This window comes from Sminthopsis crassicaudata, chromosome 4 (assembly GCF_048593235.1).
Source record: "Sminthopsis crassicaudata isolate SCR6 chromosome 4, ASM4859323v1, whole genome shotgun sequence".
Classification (NCBI taxonomy): Eukaryota; Metazoa; Chordata; class Mammalia; order Dasyuromorphia; family Dasyuridae; genus Sminthopsis; species Sminthopsis crassicaudata.
Genome location: NC_133620.1, coordinates 81,827,780 through 81,850,239, shown reverse-complemented (window position 1 = coordinate 81,850,239; position 22,460 = coordinate 81,827,780). Strand labels below are relative to the sequence as shown.

At 33.6% G+C, this 22,460-nt stretch overlaps 1 protein-coding gene across 4 annotated transcripts in view; it reads left to right on the top strand.

Moving 5' to 3' along the window:
• Positions 1–214: 214 nt before the first annotated feature.
• BRINP3 (BMP/retinoic acid inducible neural specific 3) overlaps positions 215–22,460 on the top strand; it is a 510,141-nt gene continuing 487,895 nt past the window's right edge. The window contains exon 1 of one of the 4 annotated variants that reach the window (XM_074308611.1): positions 215–1,053. The gene's annotated coding sequence lies outside the window, so the exon portion shown is untranslated. Of the gene's footprint in view, positions 1,054–1,184; positions 2,732–3,677; positions 4,310–18,310; positions 18,450–22,460 lie in introns of those variants that run through there. The other 3 variants (XM_074308613.1, XM_074308612.1, XM_074308614.1) reach the window with 3 other exon arrangements.

Sequence of the window (22,460 nt, the reverse complement as noted above, 5' to 3'; positions counted from 1 at the left end):
AGGCTCGATCTCGGCACTGCCCCAACTCCCAAGGGATAGTCTCCAGGAATTCCCAGAGCACAACCTTAGGCTCTCATTCCTAACCCCCATTCTCTCCTCACAAGGGGAATTGTGGTTTCAGAAAGAAGGCGATCTCTTTAAGTGGATTGCAAATAGGATTCACTCATGAATCAGGCTGCTGCTGCTGCTGCTGTTGCTGCTGATGCCGTGACTGCTGGAACTAGTCACTTTCCTTTTCCCAAAGCCTGCCTTTCTCTAAGCCTATCAGACTCCGTGCCCCTTAAAGCTCCTTCTTATCTTCTGGGTTTCTTCCACATTCTCTGCCCTTCGATTGATTAGCGTTGAATGGAGTCAGCTGGAGGGTTCCTGTCAGTAGGGGTTGGTTCTGTTGGTTTCTTTTCCCAACACCCTCCCTCAATAAGTTGCTGCTGGTTGAGAAGGTTGGAGGGAAACCCCAAATAAAAGCAACTGACTGACAGAATGCTATTAGTTCTATTAATAATGATCACAACTCAGGTATCTTGAGAGGAACCGAGATAGTGAAGAGCAGCAGAATTTCTGAGGCTGTCCTCCCTTGAATTCTCATTGGATCCTCCCTGGCTCCCTAAATCATTCCTGCTGCTATATCTATCAGGATGACTACAGCCTCTCTCACTAGTTCTCTCTTTATCTCCCTGTCTTCCCCATATCCTTTTACTTCTCTGGGTAGATTTATCAGTATTCCTCCCCCTGTAAACTGGGTTTTCACAGCCTCTTTTTCCCCCACCCTCAGGGGGATTCACAACCTGTAATTATTCACTTCTTCTGCCTGAGGATCTTCACAAATCCACTTTTCCCTTCCTCTTCACATTTTTGTTTCCTTTTGTTTGGGGTCTGGTGACTCTGTATATCTGGCTCATACTTGGTTCCATGCCACAAGGAACTGCTGATTATTTCTAAGTCCAACCACCATGCAGATCACTCTTTTAGCTTAATCCGCAACATCATGGAATGTCTATTTGATTTCTGGATACATTTTTCTCAAAGTCATCTTGCTTCCTGAAATTTCCTCTGGTAAGTTATTCCCTTTATATGTTATTTGAAACTTAATGGTGCTAAGGATTTTTTTCTTTTTTATAAGCTTTGTTTCTTAAGGTTTTTTTTTTTTTTTTTTAATCTTTGGCACTTTCAGAACTCAAAGATTTTTAATTAAATCAACTAATTAACATGTTAATCAGACGTGGGCACCAAATCATACTTCATGTAACTATATAACTCCAACCATTTTTACATTTTTTTGCTTTCCACTTCTGTTCCCATTCACATTACATGATGTATCTCTAGCCTGTTTCTGCTTAACCCTTTCTTGGTACTTATATTTGAGCAAAGGAAAAGGTCAAATTATATGTGTGTATCTAAGGGAGTTTTATAAAGCCTTCTTAAGGAGGGGGGGGGGGACAGAAAGTCCGTTACTCTCTCTGATCTTCAGAAGATTGTTTAGGTCACTGTATTGTTATTCTGATCCAATTATGCAACTGAAGTAAAACGTAACTCATTATATGTATCCTCAGGGTTTTTGGAAGGCTTTTAGCAGGAAAAGGCTAGATTAGAGAACCATAAGGAGTAAAATATTAATAAATAGTATGTAAAAAGAATGTGACTTTTAAGGACTTTTATTTTTACTTATTTCCAAATAACCCAAGAAGGAAGTGTTGTGGATAGCAAGCATGTAGCATAAGACTATATTTGAGTCCTTTGCTTTCCATTGCATATTACAAGTATTTATATGGTAGTGCAAGTAATTGGGAACAGAGATATCTTATACTGGATGGGAGTTAGACTTGATTTAAGAAAGTTTATTTTGGCTGTACTAAAAGTCAAACACAGTCCCTATAGGAGAAATTTGACCACCCTAACTTCCACCACTACTCTTCTTCCCCTAATCCTCCACTCTTATTCTTACCCTCACAAAACACCCTCAGGCTGAACAGATACCTGGAGGTGTTCCCTATAGCAGTTTGAAATATTTATGGGCTTAAAAGAAAGATTATGATCTTCTTCTCTTTCTCCAATGTGAGTATGTTGAGTATATGAATCTCTTCAAAGACCTAGTTGGAAGGTACCGGGGTCACTCAGTGCAAAACCTGCCTGGACGGTTAAATGTATGAATATGCGTTTATGCTATTTCTTCCATATCGCCTATTAAAAAGCAAATAAAGATTCTGAAATGCCCTTTAGCAAGAATGGAGTTGATAATATCATTTTAGGGTTTCTACCTTTCCCTTGGTATTGCTGTCTTTGCTAGCTGTCTCTGAAAGGCAAGTAATACGTTTGGATTCTAAAGCCCCCATGTCCAGATGTGTAAATGGTCCTTTCACCAGGAGCTCCATTCCCAGACTTGGGACTTCAAGGTTTTTTCCCCTTGGTCTCTGCCTAGGTTCCGACCGAGACATTATAATCTACACCCCCTCCCCCCCTCACCCATTGCTTCTTTCGGAGGATGGTGGAGGTCTTGCTCATTCAATAGCCTTGCCTAGCAGGGGAGTGTCTCCCGGTGATCGTTTCTTTTGACTTCAGCCGGAGCACCAGGATTTAGGACAATTAACCAATTCAGAATTCTTGTTGGAGGATTGCCGCCGCTGCTGCCGCTGCAACTGCGCACGGGTCAGGGGGAACAAACTTTCAGCGCAGCCAGACGCTTTCTTCTTAACCTAGTCTCTCCTCTGGCAAGGACCAGACGTACAGTATTTAGGTAAGTCCCTTCTGTGGCTGTGTAGTGGTTTGCCGCCCCCCGACCCTTTCTTCCAGGACTACATCTGGGAGAGGCTCTCCTCTGCAAAGGTGACTCTGTAGAGGTGTAGAGGGTTAGCAACAGGCAACTCTTTTTCTTCAGGTTTTCCCGCAGCTAAGAGCAACGCCTATATGCCCTGGATGCTCGCCAGGGTGTGAGCAGCGTGAAGGATAGATAAGATGTCAGTCAGTCAGACTGACTGGTCCACGGACGGCGTGGACTAGATGTTGGTTGGGTGTGGAGGGATAGAGGGCGTGGGGGGCTGCCGGACCTAAGCGTGGCTCTGCCCTTCTGCCTCCAAGCTCGGAATCTTTCTCGTGAGTCTGTCCAGTCCGACCCTTTCCTGCCACGGGCGCCAGCTCCAGCTCCCTGGGCATTTGCAGCCCGCAAGCACAGGGAGCGTTGGCAGATTGGAATACCCGCTTCACCCCCCCAACCATTTTCTGACACGTTCCACTGCCAGCCTTTCGGGGGCTGGGCGGGAGAGTAGCCTCTTCTCCCTACCCTCCAGACCAACATATGTAGTTCAACCTGGGAATCCAAAGGCTGCGAGCACCTTTGCGTTTTAAGGAGATTCCTTCCAGTGACCTAACCCAGGACTGTCTTGGGCTGGTTTGCATTCCTGCCAGTCTCCCAAGATTGAATTTCATGTCTCAGCCCCCACGATGATCCCGGTGCCGTCCCTGATCCTCCTTCTCACTAGACAGGGAAATACTGGGGGAGACACGAATTCCAACTTTGTACAAAAGCCCTAGTTCTATGATTGAGCTCTAAAAGCCAGGTGTCAGCTGGAAGAGCTTCTTAACTTGTTTGCCTCTAATGCTAATGGTTCATTACTACCTAGAATATCCACTTTAAAGTTTGGCTATCCCCTCCTCCCCCCCCCCCCCCCCCCCAGTCTCTGTCTCTTTCTACTTTGCTGGAGGCGGGGGTGGAAAGGAGGAGGGTCTGGGACTCGAAGTGTATTTTCCTCTGGCTTTACGGAGAGAAGGGGTGGTGCTTGGCTACTGGCTTCTCCGCTGCTTCTGCAGCCAAGCAGTGGCAGGCAGATAGTTTGAGTCTCCACTGGCTGCCTGTGCTCCTTCCTCTTCCCTGGGACTCGAACCTAGGCGGCTCTTACTTTGCACCAGTTTTTGAGGACGCAGCAGTACATTGAAACCTGCGGTTAGAATCGCCCTCCTTCTGTTTCCTTCCTGGCGATTCTCATGGGAATAATTCAGGGGAAACGCTCCCCTGCCTCTACTCTCCCCAGAAGATAAAGGTGTATACTTCCAACTGCGGGAGCTTCCTAAAGGCTGTTTGATCAAAGGAAGAGGCGATCTGGTTTGCAAATTATCCCCGGCATCATTTACAAATGTACTAACCAGGGATAGGCAGCAGAAATAATGAATCATATGTAGGCTGGTGTAAGAAGCGAGGTAAAGGAAACATCAGGGTGTAAAGCTGCCACTTCGGGTTGGAAGACAGGAGCCTAATTTTCTGGCCCCCCCTTTTCCATCTCTGATATTTAGATTTGTTTGACATCATGCATTTGAGCAGGTAAGGGATAAAGATCTGGCTTTTGTAGTGTGAATTTCCCATTTACATTCAGCTAGCTTGTGTGTGAGACCCAGCCTGCAGTGACTTTCTGTTTCCATCAGTACTAGATTCCCCCCCCCCCCATTGGTTCTACGCTAATGTATACAATCTTAACATGCATATTTTATGTCTTATGCATCTGTTGGAGAGTTTAACTATATTTTCTTCCTCACCTTTTGCTGCGGGTGGGGTGAGGGCGGGGGTGGGGATGGGCCAACAGCGGGGGAGGGAGAAGAGTGGGAAGACCTGGCAATGTGGGAGTATGGGGGGGGGCAGAAAAGGTGTAAAGAATTCAGGATCGGGATGCATGACTGTACGGTATATAGAATGATAGCACAGAAATATACTTAAAGTACTTCTTTGGGATGAACTTCTTAAAGTAAGAGACAAGTGGAGAACAACTTCTTAAAGAAATCCAGCCATTACTGTATCCTGAAATAATATCTAAGACAAACATGAAATCAATATTTGGTGGGAACTTTCTTGTTTTATCTTCACATTAGGTAAAAGTTATATTTCAAAATATTTCAGTTATCAAATGGCAAGAAAAAATAGACTAGCTTATAAAAAGCAATGTTGTAATTGACTTTACTGGATAAAATTATGGCCTATTAAAAACTTAAAAAAAAAAATCTTCAGGCACTGAAAACATTGAAAGTTGTCTTAAATTTATATCATAGTGATATAACATGAGTATTAAATCAGAGTATTAGGCCACAAAATTGTTCAGAGAACTTTTTTCAGAACTGCTTAAAACTAATTTTGTGTACCTTTGTTTTTTGTTTTGCATTGCATAGATTTTACAGAGCACCATATATTTGGACAACAGTTATTATTAAGAATTAATTACAGAACTCTTTTAGTTCTATTGGTATTTCTCATCTAACATCTTATATACTAAGAGTTTACTTTAAGAAATATTTTTATTAATGACATCTACTGATGTCTTTCTGACATTAATAATCAAGCAAAAAGAATGAATCTGGTACTTTTAAGGCAAACCAATGAAGTTAAAATACCTAACTGAGTTTGATGAAAAAGATTATTATTCCTAGTGGAAAAAGAAGCTCACCAGAGGCTAGGATTTACCCCTCCCCCTGGATTCTTTTATACTTTATCTGTTGCTGTTTTTATTATAGAGGATGTATTTATTAGGCCAGTGGAGGGGAAGAAATCTTTTTCTTTACAAACCATATTGTTAACAGTTTTCCAATTTGGGTTAGGTATGATTTATGTGATTTTAAAATGCTTCATTTTACTTGTCTTCTAGTGAAATTATATAATATGACTTTATATTCCAATAGTACATTTTCTATTAAGAAACTAAATGCATAATAATAACATTTCTCACCTTTGCAAACACCATATTTTTATTCTAGTTTTTTCTTTAAACTAAAAGAAGAAAAATATGGGACACAGATCAACTGAAGTTTGGAGTTAGTTCTTGGGAAGAAGAAGGGTGAGGAAACAAACATCCTTTCCAGATTAACTTTATTACTCACAGTATCATTGGATGCTAACTCCCCCTCCCCCTCCAAAAATATTTTATTTCCTTCCCTAGGATATAGTCTTTTTACTGTTTCTTCTCAATTATGCTACAGAGCTCATCCAGAGACATTTCAAAATTTCCATATTCAATTTAGATCAATATTTCAATTTATTCTAAACTAATGGTTTGAAGGTTTAGACTTCATCTTAAAGACACTTTTAAAGGCACCATTCTAATTTCTCCTTTGGAAGTTAAGGAAGAATTATTGCTAAATTTAACTTTAAAAATTGAATACTCCCAATGAACTATTGATATGAGGTATCAGTTATAAATAGTAATATTTCAACTCAATAGTTGAACAAATTATTATTTACTTTAAGAGGAGGTGATTTTATTTTTGTGATTTAAAAAAATGATTATCTTGGTATGATTTTTCCCATTGTTTTCTGTTTAAATTTGGAAGACAAGGCACTGCTCTGAAGACAATGATATGTAATGAAAAAAAGGATAGTGGATGGAAGTTAGGAGACCTGTGGCTTCAGCTTCCTCAACTATAAGATGAAGACATTGGACTCAAAGATCTTGATTTCAGAATTATTTCAACTGAAAATTGCTGCTGCCACATTCTAGTCGTAGTATCATAGAACTCAAACAGAAAAGGACCTTCATCATCTACTTCTTTGATTTTTTCAGATCAGGAAAAGCAGATCTACAGAGATCAAGTGATTTCTATGAAGTCAGAGAGAGACAGTAAATGAGTAGAGCTGAGATTTGAACCTATGTTCTCTAATGCTATGCTCTTCCTACCAGGAAGGGCTGTAACTTTGTCTCTAATTAGCCAGGGTGAACTTGACTTCTCTGATCAACAATCTGCATTTGGTCATTTGTTAAAACTTAAGGATAATAGCATCTACTATCCAAAGCATCCTGTGAATAAAATGAGATATTAGATACAATAGTTTTAAAATATAAAAATTCTATAGAAATGTGTTGATAGAGTATACTAAAGTTAACCTATTTCTTATTTGCATATATCAATCTAATACTGTTTAGTTGCAAACAGTTTCACTGAATTCATTAAAAAAAAAAAAAAGAGTATCTGGTTCAAGCAAACATGCTCAGCCTATAATAACTAAAGAACAAGTTGATATGGGTTTTCCCTCTAGCAACCATTTATTTGATTTGGGTTCTTTTCAAGAGTTTACTTGAAAGTTTTAAGGCATATATTTTCCTGGACCACATTAAACTTTATTTTATGCTTTATATAGTTGCATTTGATGGTGTCCAATGTAAATATTCACTTTTACCAACACACTTGATATTGATTTCCTTCTAGTAGTTTCATGTTAATGAGATGGATCTTGATTTCTTAGGAGCTTTATGGTTTCAGATAGCATTCTGATGATTTGTGTTGATGTGTTTTGAAGGTGAGAGAGCTGAGAGAAAAATGAGATAATGTCATATTCATGTAAATATGTGCATTTTATCAATTTTGAACAAATTGAAAAGGAAAGACTTTTGAATTCTAAAATCCATTTTGAATTTTAAGAAGATTTCATATTTAATCAATGGGACACTTTGATATCAAGTAGTATTGCTTCTTTCATAAAAACAAGTTGGATGCTGCCATTAAATTTATAACAGTAGTTAGTTTACTTTCAACCATGTTTTTGTCTTTTTTTTTTTCTACTTTCCATTTTTATTTTAAAGTTTATAGTGCATTGATCCTGAGAAAGGGCAGGGAATGCATCCAGTGTTTTGAAGAAAATATTTTATTAAATTATCTTAAGTCTAATCAAGATGTAAGTGAATGTAAATATTTTTAAATTCTGAATAATTAAAGGAAGAATACTTGTGAAAATGGGTTTTAGTTATAGTTTTCTTCAATGTTTTAGTATTGATCTTCCTGCTAAAGCTTCCCACAAGGATACTAGATCTATCAGTGTATTTGTAAGAGATGGGATGAAGAAGGAAGAAAAAAATTTGCTATAGGGTTTAATATTGGTCATTGAATAACCTTGTCAGCAACATTCAGAAGCTTTTACCACTATCAATTTTGGGTAAATTTGAGTAGTTGCTTCAAAGTGTTCATATCCAATTACCCATTCTCAGTGCTATCCAGTTGCTCAAATTTGAAGTAGAATTATTTGATAAGCCATGGATCTGTTCTTCTCTAAGTGAACTTTGAAGTGGAAAACATATTAGTAATAGTGCCAGGTTGTTTTACATTGTTGTGTATCTACAAGTTGATAAACTGACAAATTGATGAGTTTGTCTTTAAAATAATCCCAATAATTAATTCTGTGCTTTTATTGTTTACTGTAGAAGAGATCTGAAATACCACATTTTAAAATTATTTGTTTGACTTACTAGGTCTTTTTTGGCACCAGCATCTCTACCTTCTAGACACCAGTTTATTTCTGATTAAGTGATATAAAGTTAGCTATGAAGAGTGACTTGTAGTGAAATTATTTATGCTTTTCTTCCTTTTTCTTCTCAATCACCATGAATGGACTGCATTTTCTTGAAAAAATATTTGTTTTAAATCTATTTAGAAATCTGTTTAAAATAGTTATTGGGCAGAAAGATATGAAGGTGAGGATAACACAAACACACTTTTTTTTTGCTGTGTTGTATTTTTAATTGAAATTTCTTCCTTTGAGAACTCTTTAAGGACTTAAAATCACATTCTGTGGCATGTGGACCTTTGTAAGACACCCAAACAGAAATGATGTGAAATAACTGAGATATGGAGAGATATCTTGATACCATTCCAGTAAATCTATAAAATTCACAGTGATTAAATGAATTAATAAACATGTTAACTTTATACTAAAGTATATTGTAATTCTATTTTTTATAAAACCACATTAGGAACAATCCATATATGGTAAAGCCCTTTTAAATTCCATTAAAATTATTTGAGAAGGCTGTTTGTGTGCTTCAATTCTTCTGCTTTTTAAAATATTATTCATTCTAATTTCTGAAGAAATATAATCAACCATTTCAAATTGAGCTGAATTAAAAAAACAAAAAGTAAAACAAGAACAAACTCTTACAGATGCTTGTCACTGTTAATATCTGAGATACTGAATTGTCAAAATATAGCTTTGTTGTACGCAGAAAACTATTCATTTCTATATTCTGATTCTTGATGTTAGAATGTTACTCCCCAACATAAATTAATATTTCTTCCGTAACATCTCAGGCTATGTCTATACATACTAAACTGCCTTAAAAAAAGGCCTCTTGCACAGCATCAGTTACAAAATAAAAGTTTGTTTTTAAAAAATCAATTGTTTTTAAAGCTACTTTCTGGCAAGGTGTATAAACATATTTATTTGCTCAATAACATTTATCAGAGATAACATCTTCTTTGATGTCCACATTTTTAAAACTTCATTCAATTATGAAAATAAACAGATAATGTCTTCTTTGACAGTGAAGAGAGGTTAAAAGATAGAGTTGGCAAAAGGATCCACCAGAAAGTTTTGAGAACAGATGAAAGTATAATCAGGTGATTTAGATTTTTTAATATCATGTTTTATGCAATTCCAAAAAGTCAGGTAAGCCCCAAAATTATTTATATAAATGGAAAAGCAATTTTATCAGTTGTTATTACTTTCTGAACAATATTAGGAATAGTCAGGTTCAATAGGCTGAGTAAAAATTTTATAATTAAGTTGTCCATTCAAGATTTCACAAGGACTAACTTCATATAATCAATGATTTTCTTCCACCCTCTCTTTTTTCTTACACAACAGAAAAGATATATTGCAATTGAATATGTTACTTAAGTAATTTAAATAACATATCTGAATCTTGCTTTTAGGATTTGAATCTGTGACACTTAGACCTGTTAAAAATTTATTTCCAAGATGATTGAAAAATATTATAAGAGTCTATATCTAAGATTCTATAAGAAAATTATTCTGCAGAACTGGTTGGTTATTAGGAAAACCAAATCACTGGGGATTAGAAAAATCCAAAGCAAAAAATCCCCTCAGGTATCCTCCCCACAAGAAAAACAAAAAAAAAGATGAGGAAGGCATGTATGGGGAAGATTTCCAATTAAGTAAGGTAAAATAACATTCCAGCTTCTTAGAATATTGATATTAGTTTAATTCCACAAATAGTTCCTTGTTAAATGTAGTAATTTTAAGAAAAGGAAATTTATTTGCTTTAACAAACAATTATAGTGACTGACATCTAATTGGATGTGTGGTTTCTAGTATCATATAATGCTAATGTTTTTTTGCTGGGCATTCAAGTTGCTAATTGTACAGAAACTACCTTCTTTTTAAACATTTTGAATTTCACATATTTTCTTTATTTGCTAATCATAATATATATTTATATTCTACTTTGAAGTTTGCATGCATTATTTTATTTTAGCCTAACAACAACTCTGTGAGGTATCTCAAGTTCTCTTATCTCCAATAATTCAGTGAGTAATCAGAGACAACTTATTTCATGATCATATCCCTACCAACCATCAAAGATAGGATTTGAAAACAAATCTTCTGTCTGAGTTGAGCATGTTATCCATTATTATATCTAATTACCAGTAAATCTGGAATTGTTCTCCATTACTAATATCAAGAAGAAAAAAGAAGTCATTATGTAATCATGTTATAATCTGTAATATTAGAATTGGAAGAAAGGTAATATAATCCAAACTTCTTTTTATCCAAAAATTATCTCTATTTGAACTCTTTCAGAAATGTACCTCCTTACTTTATGTTATCCTAGTCTATTATAAAAAAGGAATTTGCTCTTCCTAATAGGTAAGGCTTGCATTTTGATGACTTCTGTTCATTAGTCATGATTTTGGTTTCTGAAGCATTGCAGAAAATATCTAAATATTAATTCACCTTCAGATACTTGAAGATAGCTCTTGACTCTACTTAATTTTCCCTTCTCCAGGTCAAGCATCCCTGTGTCTTTCAATGTTTTTCATAATTTTGAGTCCTCTCTGTATATTGGTCATCACCTTGGTTATCATCCTTTGGAGATGTCCAATTTACCAAAAAATATCTGAATATTTTAAAACAATAAAAACATACTCCTCACCTAAATTGAGTCCTTTTTTTCTTTTTTGAATGCATGTCGACACATAGATATAAATCCACATGTAGTTTTGCTTTAAAGATCAAATCTTTATTTTACAAATAATATTTTTGTCAGAAAATAGAAATCTAAAATCAAGGATTGGTTTTTCTTTGCTTATGATTGAATAATTATTATTTTGTCATGAAAATGCCTTAAGTATTTTGGTCATTGGTCCAGTTTAAAAAACAAAACAAACAACTAACATCAACAGTTATCTTTCCTTTTATTGTGGTTTTTAAAGCTTTTTGAAATATGTAAAATATTATATTAAAATTCTATCTATTTATATGTATATATCTTTATTATCAAACTGTATCTTTAAATATTCCATTGTTCTTTCAACTCTGAAAACTAAGGAACAAAGATGAACTTTAAAAACAGTAGGAATAAGTAAGAAAGAAACTTTTATTGCTATTTTATAAACTTAATCCCATATGACTGCTGGTGTAGAAAAGTTCTGATTGACATCTAAAGCTAAGCATTTCTATTAGATCCTGTTGTTATTAACTTAAAACATTGTACATATATCTACAACAATTCTAAGAATGGCAAGTGAAATAGGTTAAATCTGGTGAACTTATGATAGAAAAGAAAAATGATGAAAAAGGTGATATGTTTCATAGCTACCTGTAAAGGCAGATCTATGGCTTTTGTGCTTCTACCTAGACCTGTGATTTTACAGGTGTGGACATTCCCTTTGAGGATAACCCTCCCCCCCATTCCTCCTTTCTAACAAGGCAGTTTAGTAACTTCTTCAATTTATAGTCTTAAGAAAATTTCCTGAGGCATGGAGACACTAAGTGATTTGCATAGATTTTAGTCATTTGTGGGAGGTAGAGAGAGCATGGACTTCCTAATTTGTCTCTTTGTTGCTTCTTATATTTTACAGTGAATTGACAGATATTTTCTTGAGTTTTGTAACAAATTGGTTACTACCTCATTATTTTATTTCTAATTGAGTAGTATCAACAACTAATTTACTCATCAGTTGGACAAATTGATTTCATTATGTTTCCTTTTTTTAAAAAAATGTCATTCATAATTAACTTTTCAAAGAAGTCTATATGTAAGATAAATTGTTTCTCCAGACATAGCTTATAATTCTCTTTGAGAAATATTGTTTTAATAGGTTCTTCCTATTTTCACACACTTTTTTTTCCCCTGTTCTATGACATAGTTGAAGAAATGGAGAATGTGGTCACAGGGAGATTTTCTCTTTACAAGTAGGAAAAAAATGATACAACATTGATGTAAATAATTGGTCACTTGTTTATTCTTGGCGATTTAAAATATGTTCATTCCACTGGTTTTGGACAAAATGTACATATTCCATGGCTTAGTTACTTGTCTAATTAGAAACACCAGCATCCTGACATGATAAATATATTGTTTCTTGTTGTATCTGAACCTCTTACCTTTTGGAGGAGAAGAAGCTCCCAAATTTAGGGGTGATGTCAGTGTTTAGCCAAAAAAAGACTGAAATCATATCTAAAATATCTACTTTAGTTTAAATATTTCTGTATAGAATGGTTGTTAAATAACAAGTCCATTTTTAGTCTGAGTCTACTTTCTCATAAGAATGACACATGTAGATGAGTTTTGTTTTAATTAAATGTTTTTTTTTAATTTAAACTTGAGCTTAAAGTTCTAGGGAGATAAATATTCATTTCACATACCTTAAAACCTCAATTTAAGTACTGTAAGTAATTTTACATAATTTATTAGCAGCATCTACTGTTAGGTTTTGATATTACAGTCTAACTTTATTCCATGTAATATTCAAACAAAAATTAAGGTGGTGGTAGGGTGATGAGGTTGGGAGGATAAAATTCCTGTAACTGGAACTGTGGTGTCAGGGTAATGGAGAAGCTCGTTTTTAGAGTAAAGAAGGATGAAGGATGATAATAATAGGAAACTATGGAAGCCATAAAGTTTTGAAAAAAGTTATATAACTCTTCCAGTACCATCTCATTGATAGCATATTGGATATATTTGCTATCATTCTTGGTCTCTTTCTTGTCTTTAGTTTTCAACTAATTCCATTGTAATTTTACGTTTTTAAGACAATTATGCTATGATTTCACTGATAAAAGACAAAAGAAAAAAGTATTTTACTTAGCCAAAATTATTATTATGTTATCTAAATACCACTGGACTGAGAGTTAACATTGGTTCTGCATAGTCCAGTCTACCACTGCCTAATTATTTGACCTTAGTCAAGTCAGTTAACCTTTTTGAGATTCAGCTTTAGGTACAAATCTATAAAATTAGGAAGTTAGAGTAGCTGGAGTATCTAAGTTCCTTTTACCTTGAAATTCAGTATGTGGATTTTTTGGAATAACTATTCTATGAAATGAAGAGATCCTAGAGAGTCAATCTAGAAACTTGGGTGCTCCAAGTATCTGGCTTTGACTCAGTGTATATTATTTATTTTTATTGTTAAGTTGGTTGAAGGCATAGATTCCATGCTAATACAATTTGCACATAATACAAACAGCAGAGAAGTAGTACTTTGGAATATGGGACAGAAAAATATCTCTAGTTAGAGAAATTTAACAATATTTTTTTAATATTTTATTTAATAATATGAAATTTAATGGAGCTAAATATAAAGTTCTGTACTGGAGTTCAACAAATCCATTTCACAAGCACCAGATCAGAACTATATGACTACATAAAGTTTGTATAAAAAAAGGTATAGAGTTTTAGCAGACTTTAAGCTTTACTTAATATTAGTAATAGTGAGATATGTCATTTTTGAACGCTTATAAAAATTATTTATGCTAAAAAGGACTAAGAAGGCAACATATACTGCCCTGATCAGAAAACATCTGAGGTACCTAACTTCAAGAAGGATATAAACAAATTGAACTGAATCCAGAAAATTAAACTTGATGGTGACTGGACTGCAGAAATTCCATTCTTTAGTTTTTTCAATCACTTTTCCACTGTGCTTAATTCAAGTCAGCTTTCATTCAGTCAGAAAGATTGTATTAAGCACTTACTATGTGCCAGGCTCTCTGTGAAGTGTAGAGATTATATAAAGAAAAAAAAAGACAGCACCTGCCTTCAGTCAGCTCACAATTTAATGACAAAGAAAATAAGCAGACATATTGTACAAACTATTTACAAAGAATGAGAAATAATGAAAGGATGCCATTAGAAGTAAGAAGGATTGACAGATTTGCTGTAGGAGATTTGAGCCATGTCTACTAAAAAACATTTTTCTTTTATTGTTTCCTACTGTTAAGATAGATGTGCCACTCTGCTCTTGACTTATAAGAACAGTTTTACATTTGTGCTAAGAATATTTGAGGGATGGAACACTTTTCATTCTCATCCACTTTCCTATATCCTCCCCAATCAGTCCCACTGTCAGATGCTCACACTTAAGTTCCTCTTTATTGGTAAGACAAGATTTTATTGACAAGATCAAGCAGGAGATTAGTTCCCTTAACACTATTCACTCCCCAGAGAAATACTAACTCTCATTAAGATGGAAAACACTTAAAGTTGTAATTCAGGGCCACTGCATTGCCTCATCAGCTAAAATAAATAAAGAGTAGGAAACTGATGTACAGGCTTAGCAAAGTTAAATGACTTGAAAGATTCCATGAATGCAATTCTAAAGGAAGCCTGAACTTTTACACTGTTTTTTAAAACAAATTAATTTATATAATGAAACCAAACAGAATAAATGAAATAATAAATTCATAAACAGAAGGTACACAACTAGCATAGGTTGTCTTAGTGAAAAAATGTAGGAATCCTGTCAGGTCTTTATATATATATGTGTATATTTTATTTCCAAAAAGATGATTTAAATCAGAAAAATAAGACTTTAATCCAACAGTACATAGACTCTTTCCAGAGGTTAGGTAGATCCATGACAGGTAGTCATTGAATTGATAAAAATCAATTGCCTTGAATCATTTTGAAGTGAATTCTGGTCAGTGATGGAATATTTCAATTTCACACAAATGTATGCAGAACAAAAGGTTGAAATCTGGGGATTTACAAAGATTTAGTAAGATATGACTTCTAACATCATATAGTTCATATTCTATGAGGTCCTTACTCTAGGAATAAATACTGTAGCTTTGTGTGTGTGTGTGTGTGTGTGTGTGTGTGTGTGTGTGTGTGTGTGTGTGTGTGTGAGAGAGAGAGAAAGAGAGAGAGAGAGTGAGTACTTTTTTTGGGGGAAAGATGGATCATGAAAAATGTTTTATAAAAAGTGTTATTACCAAGAAAACTGGATTTACACACATATATTGTATCTAGGTTATACTGTAACACATGTAATATGTATGGGATTGCCTGTCATCTAGGGAAGGGAAGAGAGGGAGGGAGGGGAAAATTTGGAAAAATTAATACAAGAGATAATATTATAAAAAATTACTCATGTATATGTACTGTCAAAAATTTTATAATTATAAAATTAATAAAAAAAAGATTATGTGCTAATCAACTCTGATGGATATGGCTCTTTTCAACAATAAGATGATTCAGGCCAGTTCCAATAGACTTTTGATGGAAAGAGCCATCTGCATCCAGAAAGAGGATGGTGGGAACTGAGTGTGAATCATAACATAGTATTTTCATTTTGCTGTTTTATTGTTTGCTTCTTGTTTTTTTCTTTCTCATTTTCCCTCCTTTTGACACAATTTTTCTTATGTAGTATGATAATTGTGGAACTATGTTTAGAACAATTGCACATGTTTAATATGTATTGGATATTGTTGTCTAGGGAAGGGATGTTGAGGAGAGGGAGCGAGAAAAAATTTGAAACACAAGGTTTTGCAAGGGTGAATGCTGAAAACGATTTGTGCATACATTTTGAAAATAAAAAGCGATTTTTTAAAAAAGTGTTATAGCTTCAAATTAAAATATTTTTCTTATATATTTCTCAAAGTCACATTTGATATATATAAAGAGTAATATATAATATAAACCCAGAGGTAAACATACTAAGTCAAATGAAAGATAACTCATGTCTAGAAATGGATATGTTCAATATATTTGAACTTTCCATTGTGATAAATAAGTATCTTTTAAAAAAAACTTAATAGTATTTTATTTTTTTCTAATTACATGTAAAGATAGTTTTCAACATTCATTTTTGTAAGACTTTCAGTTCCTTTTTTTCTCCTCTGACTTACTTCTCCCCAAAACAGCAAGCAATCTAATATAGGTGATATATGTACTATCATTTTAAACATATTTCCATATTAGATAACATCTTCATAGCTGTCTTTTCTTCTTGCCTCCAAAGAAATTAATGATTAAGTAGGATTATAAAAATATCTTTGAAATATATTTCCAAACTTTTGGACGATAGTACTCCAAAATTTTGCTTCAATGAATACATGCTAGAAGTGACCCTCATATCCCCTTCTATTATCCAGTCTGTCAGGGGCCAGGGAGAAATCTGACCTTAATCACAAATCTGCTATTGTATTTCAGGAAAATATTATAAGGCATTTCTTTACTGAAATATCATGCTTCATATCACCAGCCACCACCTGCATCATTTTTACACTAGCAGATTTTGCTACTCTCTTGATTGAAATGAAGCTTGTAGTAATGCAGGTGGACCATTTTATAATAAGATTGATTAAATTAAGAGGTCAGACACCTCCAGCATGACACTCTCTTTGAATAGCATATAAGTTACCCAGTGCAGTCTTCCATGTTTATACTAATGGTTATTTGTTTGCAATAATTTAGATCAACTCATATGATGTTTCTCACTATTATTTTGTGATGGAGCTCTTATCCTAAGATGATTCATTATTGATATTACCAGATTACTCAGAGGCAACTCCCAGTGAACATAAGTTATCAAAATGTTAGTAAGCAATTACAATCAGGAAGGAACTATTAAAAGCATGACACAGGAAAGAAATATTATATCTAAAACTAGGTTCATATCCTGGCTTCCATACTTATTACTTGTATAATCATGGGCAAACCCCTTAACATATTGGTCTTCACATCTAAAAAAACTGGGAATAATACTTGCATGATCTATCTCCTGGGAATGTTTGAAGAAAGAATAGTCGAATTTAAAGTGTCATAAAAAATCCAGTAATTAAAAAAAAAAAAGTTGGTGGGAAGAAAAAAAATCCATCCAGAATTATCATTGTTTTTGACTTTCCATCTAAAAAAAAGCACTTTTAGCTTTTATATTTTCAAAATCTACCATATGATAAACATGTTATCCCTTATTTTATATTACTGATATAAGGAATTTATGCTTAACTTCTTCCTCACATGAAATATGTTGGTCAATGTAGAGATTATAATCATGACAATGATGACATCACACAGGGAAAAGTGTTAATAGGTTTATAATGCTGATAATTATAGTTCTTGTTTTCTTGATATCCCATGACATTATTATGAATGAATTTAACAGAATATTTTTAGATAGTGATTGTATTTTTGTATTTGCTTTGTATTTTTATAATTCAAATTTTCATTTATATTAGTTCTATTAACAGCTAAAGAAAAATGATGAAGAGGACAGTCATAGGTAGAAGGAATACTTCTGACATCATGATCTGTACTGATTTTTCATTTCATATTATTAATATTTTAATTTTTCATCCATAATATTAAATGTTTCATAATTGAGATTGATTAATAAAAATGATAATAATAATAATTAATCTTTACCTAGTGATTAGTATATGACAGGCACTGTGCTAAACACTTTTACAATTATTATCTCATGTGATTCTTACTATAATCTTAGGAAATAGGTACTGTTATTATCCCCATTTTATGGATGAGAAACCTGTGACAAACAGAATTTATATAATTTGCACAGTTTTACATAGCTAGTAAGTGTCTGAGGTCGATTTCGAACTCAGGTTTTCCTGACTCCTCGCCCAGGACTCATAACATTCAGGAACTCAGGACTCTAGTCCTGATTTTGTCACTAGAGGATAACTAAAGCATCATAACCTCTGTTTCTTTATCTTTACAAGGAGAAAAGTAGATGAGATTATTTTTAGAGTTTTGCAATGTTTTAGAGTCTTGCAAAAGACTTAAAGTTATTTTTTGAAATTGTTTTGTAGAATTAGCCTCAGGCAGTACAAAGGTACCTTGATATAGTTGATAGATTACAGGACCAGGAATTAAGAGACCTAGGGATGAATGATCTTTGGGCAAGTTCAGGTCAACTCTATTTCATTTTTTTCCCCTCTGTAAAGTGAGACAGACTAGATGAACTATTCAGATTCTTTCAATTTTTATATTTAATGTCAATCCTATTTATTGCAAAAAAATAAATAATTGTTGTAATCTAAACTTTTTAAACTTTTAAAATTACTAATATAAGCCTTTTGTAACATTTTTAAGTTCTAAGATGAAAGAGGCTGGTTGGTTTTAGTTAAATAATTTTTTTTGTTTTATCTTTGAACACCTTTTACCAGGACAGTTCATTGCAAGAAGTAGGAGTTTCTGGAATGGAGGATAAAGGAACAGACTGGTGAGGTGGGAGAAAAATGGCTAAAATATTACATTAATAGCTTAAATCATATCATAGGTTCTGTTTCCTGAATGTTTTAAAAAGAATATATATGAATCTCACTAGTTATTGACCGATATGATAAAGAATTATTTACCATGAATGAGCTGGTCACTTTTTTGTTTTAATACTTCAAAAAAAAATCAGGAATCTAATAGATGTGAATCCCTCAGGTAGTGTATATTGTAATAAATCTTATTGTTTTATAATGCTCTCTCATACATTTCTTCCTTTAGAGAAGCTACTTAATTTATTGGAGGTTTTCCAATTGTCCTTTGAATATTTCAGGGATATCAATGCAAACTTTGTGCTCAGTCCCCTTGTATTTTACTGCCATTACATGTGACCACTATGTCCTTGCTGATTTTTATGCCATTTATTCCATATGCAGCTCATTATTTTTAATATGCTACAACCTAATTATCCCCAATATCTTTTTCCCTTTGGGTTACCTAAAACTTTGATTTTCCTGAAATAATTTATTTTTTAAAATATTCACAGCCAGCTATATAAAACATCACTAGGAGAATACTGATATACAAAAAAACAAACAAACAAACAACAAAAAAAAAACTTTTGTGCCTGGGAGTAGATTGGAGAAAATAATTTTATACTGTTTCACAAGTAAAATCCAACACTATATTCCCTTCCTATTCAGTTCTAATCTCAGTTCATTGTCCATCTATACACAAACACACACAAACATGCATGCATGTGTATACACACATACATATATGTATGTGCATATATGTATCCTGAGAAATAAGGTATAGTCTCTTAATTTTATTTTTCCTTTGTATATATTACTAAGCCAGTATTTTTTGAGTGAATTCCAGTCTCATCAAGGTGATTCCATATTGTATTTTGGATTCAAAGTAAGCAACACAATGTCATTTTAAATAGAAACTTATGAATAGTTTTGCCATCCATAGTAAATTCATCTTCTTTGGGTATATTTTGCACAGAGCACCCTCAATGACAAATGAGCATGTATATTTCCATACATCACCAGTTGTTACTAATATTTAAAGGAGTTATACAGAGTTATATGGCTGCATCTATTATGGACTTATATGACTTTATACCTAAAATAATATGGAGAGATTTCAAAGATTGCTTTACTAAACTAAATCATGCATTTTACAATTCATAAATAATAAACACAATAGAATCTATAATCTTTATACCTCACAGATACTTGTGTGACTTTCTGCAGATGTGACTTTTCATAATAAATCATCTATGAAAGCACTTTCATTTCCCTCCTCCTGGTTTCATCAAGGGCATCTGTGTGTGTGTGTGTGTGTGTGTGTGTGTGTTTGTGTGTGTATGTACATATATATATATATATATATATATATACATATATGTGTGTGTGTATGTGTGTGTGATTATACTTGTAATGATTTTATATTACAAACATTGATGCAGAAATATTTTTTCTAATTTTCTAATGTCTTTTCTCTCACTCTCTTTTCCTAAATCAACAGTTTTTTTATCTTTTTTCTTTGTTCCTTGGATGTAGAAGGATTGATTTTAATGCCTTTATAACAAAAGGATGAATATTAACATATAGATTATGTAATCTTAGAATGTTAGAGCTGGAGGGAAACTATGAGGTGACTTAAAGGCATTCTCTTATTTTAAAGATGAGGACATAAATGAAAGTCTGTAAAGCAGAATTTTCCTAAAGTAATTCAGCTTGGAAGATTTATCATTGGGATGATCATCCAAATTTCCTATGACCCAAGCTAGTTTTCTGTTCATCATATTATACCATTTTTTAAAATTTGTATACATACCATTTTAGCTATAGCTGTCATTTCTTTGTAATGATGTGATAAGTATTTGAGGGATGCTTATCTAAATAAATTCCATTCAAAAATTATAGCAGTTCTGTCATGGAAAAGATCCTATTCAAATGGGTACTAGTCATTTGTATGTTTAGTAAAATATATCTGTGGTCTAAGAATTCATGAGTTTCAAGTCGAGGGCATATGAGTGATGAACTTGAATCAATTCAGTCTATCTATGTTGCTTTGTATTTATCTAGAAGTAATTGATAACTGAAAGTATACAGTTCGCAGCCTTCTCACTTATCTGAAGCTATCACTTTGATAAAATAAAGAAGTTTCAATATTTGCTGCCACTTTTCACTTTACAAAAAAAAAAAAAAAAAGGAAAGGAAATTCTTGTTTTGTTGCATGAAACAGTATATATGTTTTCCTTTTCATCTATTCACCGAACATCTGTCAAGTGTCTAACTATGATCCAAGCATTGTAAATACAAAAGCAAAACAAAATAATCTCTGCCCTGCAGGATCTCATACTTTTTTAAGAAGCTCTTCATAAGTTATTTAAATACAACTGTATTTGTTTTTATCTGATTTACCCTATTCCAGCCACAGAATATCAGCAACATATGTACTTTTGTTTATTAGTCAATTGATACAGAAACCATAGATTTTATATTTTTCTACCTTCTCCCCTCCTGTTTCTTATAAAGACTTAACTAGCCATTTTTAGCTATCCCACCTTGGCTTCTTGATGAGATGGGTCTTCTTGACATAATTTACATATGACATTCCATCACCAGGCTTTGTAACATTTTTATTAGCTATTTCACTTCTCTGGAATATACCTTTTCTTCATCTCTTTTGTAGAATCCATTTCTTCCTTTAGAATGAATATCAAGCACCATAGGCAGTCCTGATTCCTTGTTCCCATCCCAACTGAAGGAAGTGATCTTCCTCTCTCCCTTGCATTTAAATTTATTTTGCATATATTTTCCTTATGTACAAATATATGTAAATGTTGTCTCTCTAGAGAGAGTAGAGATTGTTTTAGTCTTTGTATTTGTATCTGCAGTGCTTAGCATGATGTTTCGCCCATACTAGTTGATTAATGATTATGTATTGTTAATGCTGGATAGGAATTCCTCTCAGTAACTTTTCTATATTCCTTTCCTTTTTAAGACCACGTTGACCACAGATGTTCATTTCTGCATTCTTAGTTGTAATATTAGCTGGGCTTATGGTATTGCTGTGTTATTCTTAAATCATTTGTGCAGATAAAAGTTATATTTTGAAGTCAAGCTGTTTGCAGATTGGCTACTGCCAAGATAAGTGTGGCTATTAGACCATGCCAAATGTGGAAAAAATCTGCCATTCAAAACAGAAACATTAATATACTTTGAAAGAGAAGATGTAAATATGAAGGTATTTTTTCTTGTAATAAGTAGAATAAAAAAGAAGACAAAACACTTATTCAGATAAGATGTAGTTAAGCTATCCTTTCCTGCTTTTCTAACTGATGAAAGCAGGTTCTCAAAAGCTGTCTCAGCATCACCTTCTATTGAGTATCATTGATTTGTTTTATTGTGTTTCCCTGAAGTCAGAGTCAATGAACCTAATTTATTTTGAAAGGCCATAAATGTTTCTTTATATTTAAGGACTAATTGGTCCATTTGCAGACAGACTCATCTCTTTTGGCAAATAGACCATTTTCTGAATTTAGGCCATAACATAACAGGCATTTTTCTTTGCCTGGAAACCCTTCCTTCCCGTCTTTGAATATTGAAGTCTTACTTAGTATTAAATGTTCTCCAATGCAACTTCCTCCTTGAACCTTTCCCAACCTGTTCACATTGCCCTTTTGCTTTGTAACTTTCTAATACATTTATCTTGTTATATTAGGGATATCTATGCTCATGTTTCCTTCTCAAGCTCCCAAGATTCACAGTGTTGAATCAGTTTTATATCTACTTAAGATTCTAGCACAGTATCCTGCACCTAGTAAGTTTATATGTAGGTAAATATATTTTAAAACATGTATAGATGTTACTTTTTCATTTCTTTTTCTCTTATTTATTTTCATTTTTTTTTACATATACATACAAAGAGAGACAGAGAGAACAAGAGGGCGAGAGAGAGAGAATTCAGAGAGAGACACACACATAGAAAGAGAGAGAGGCAGTG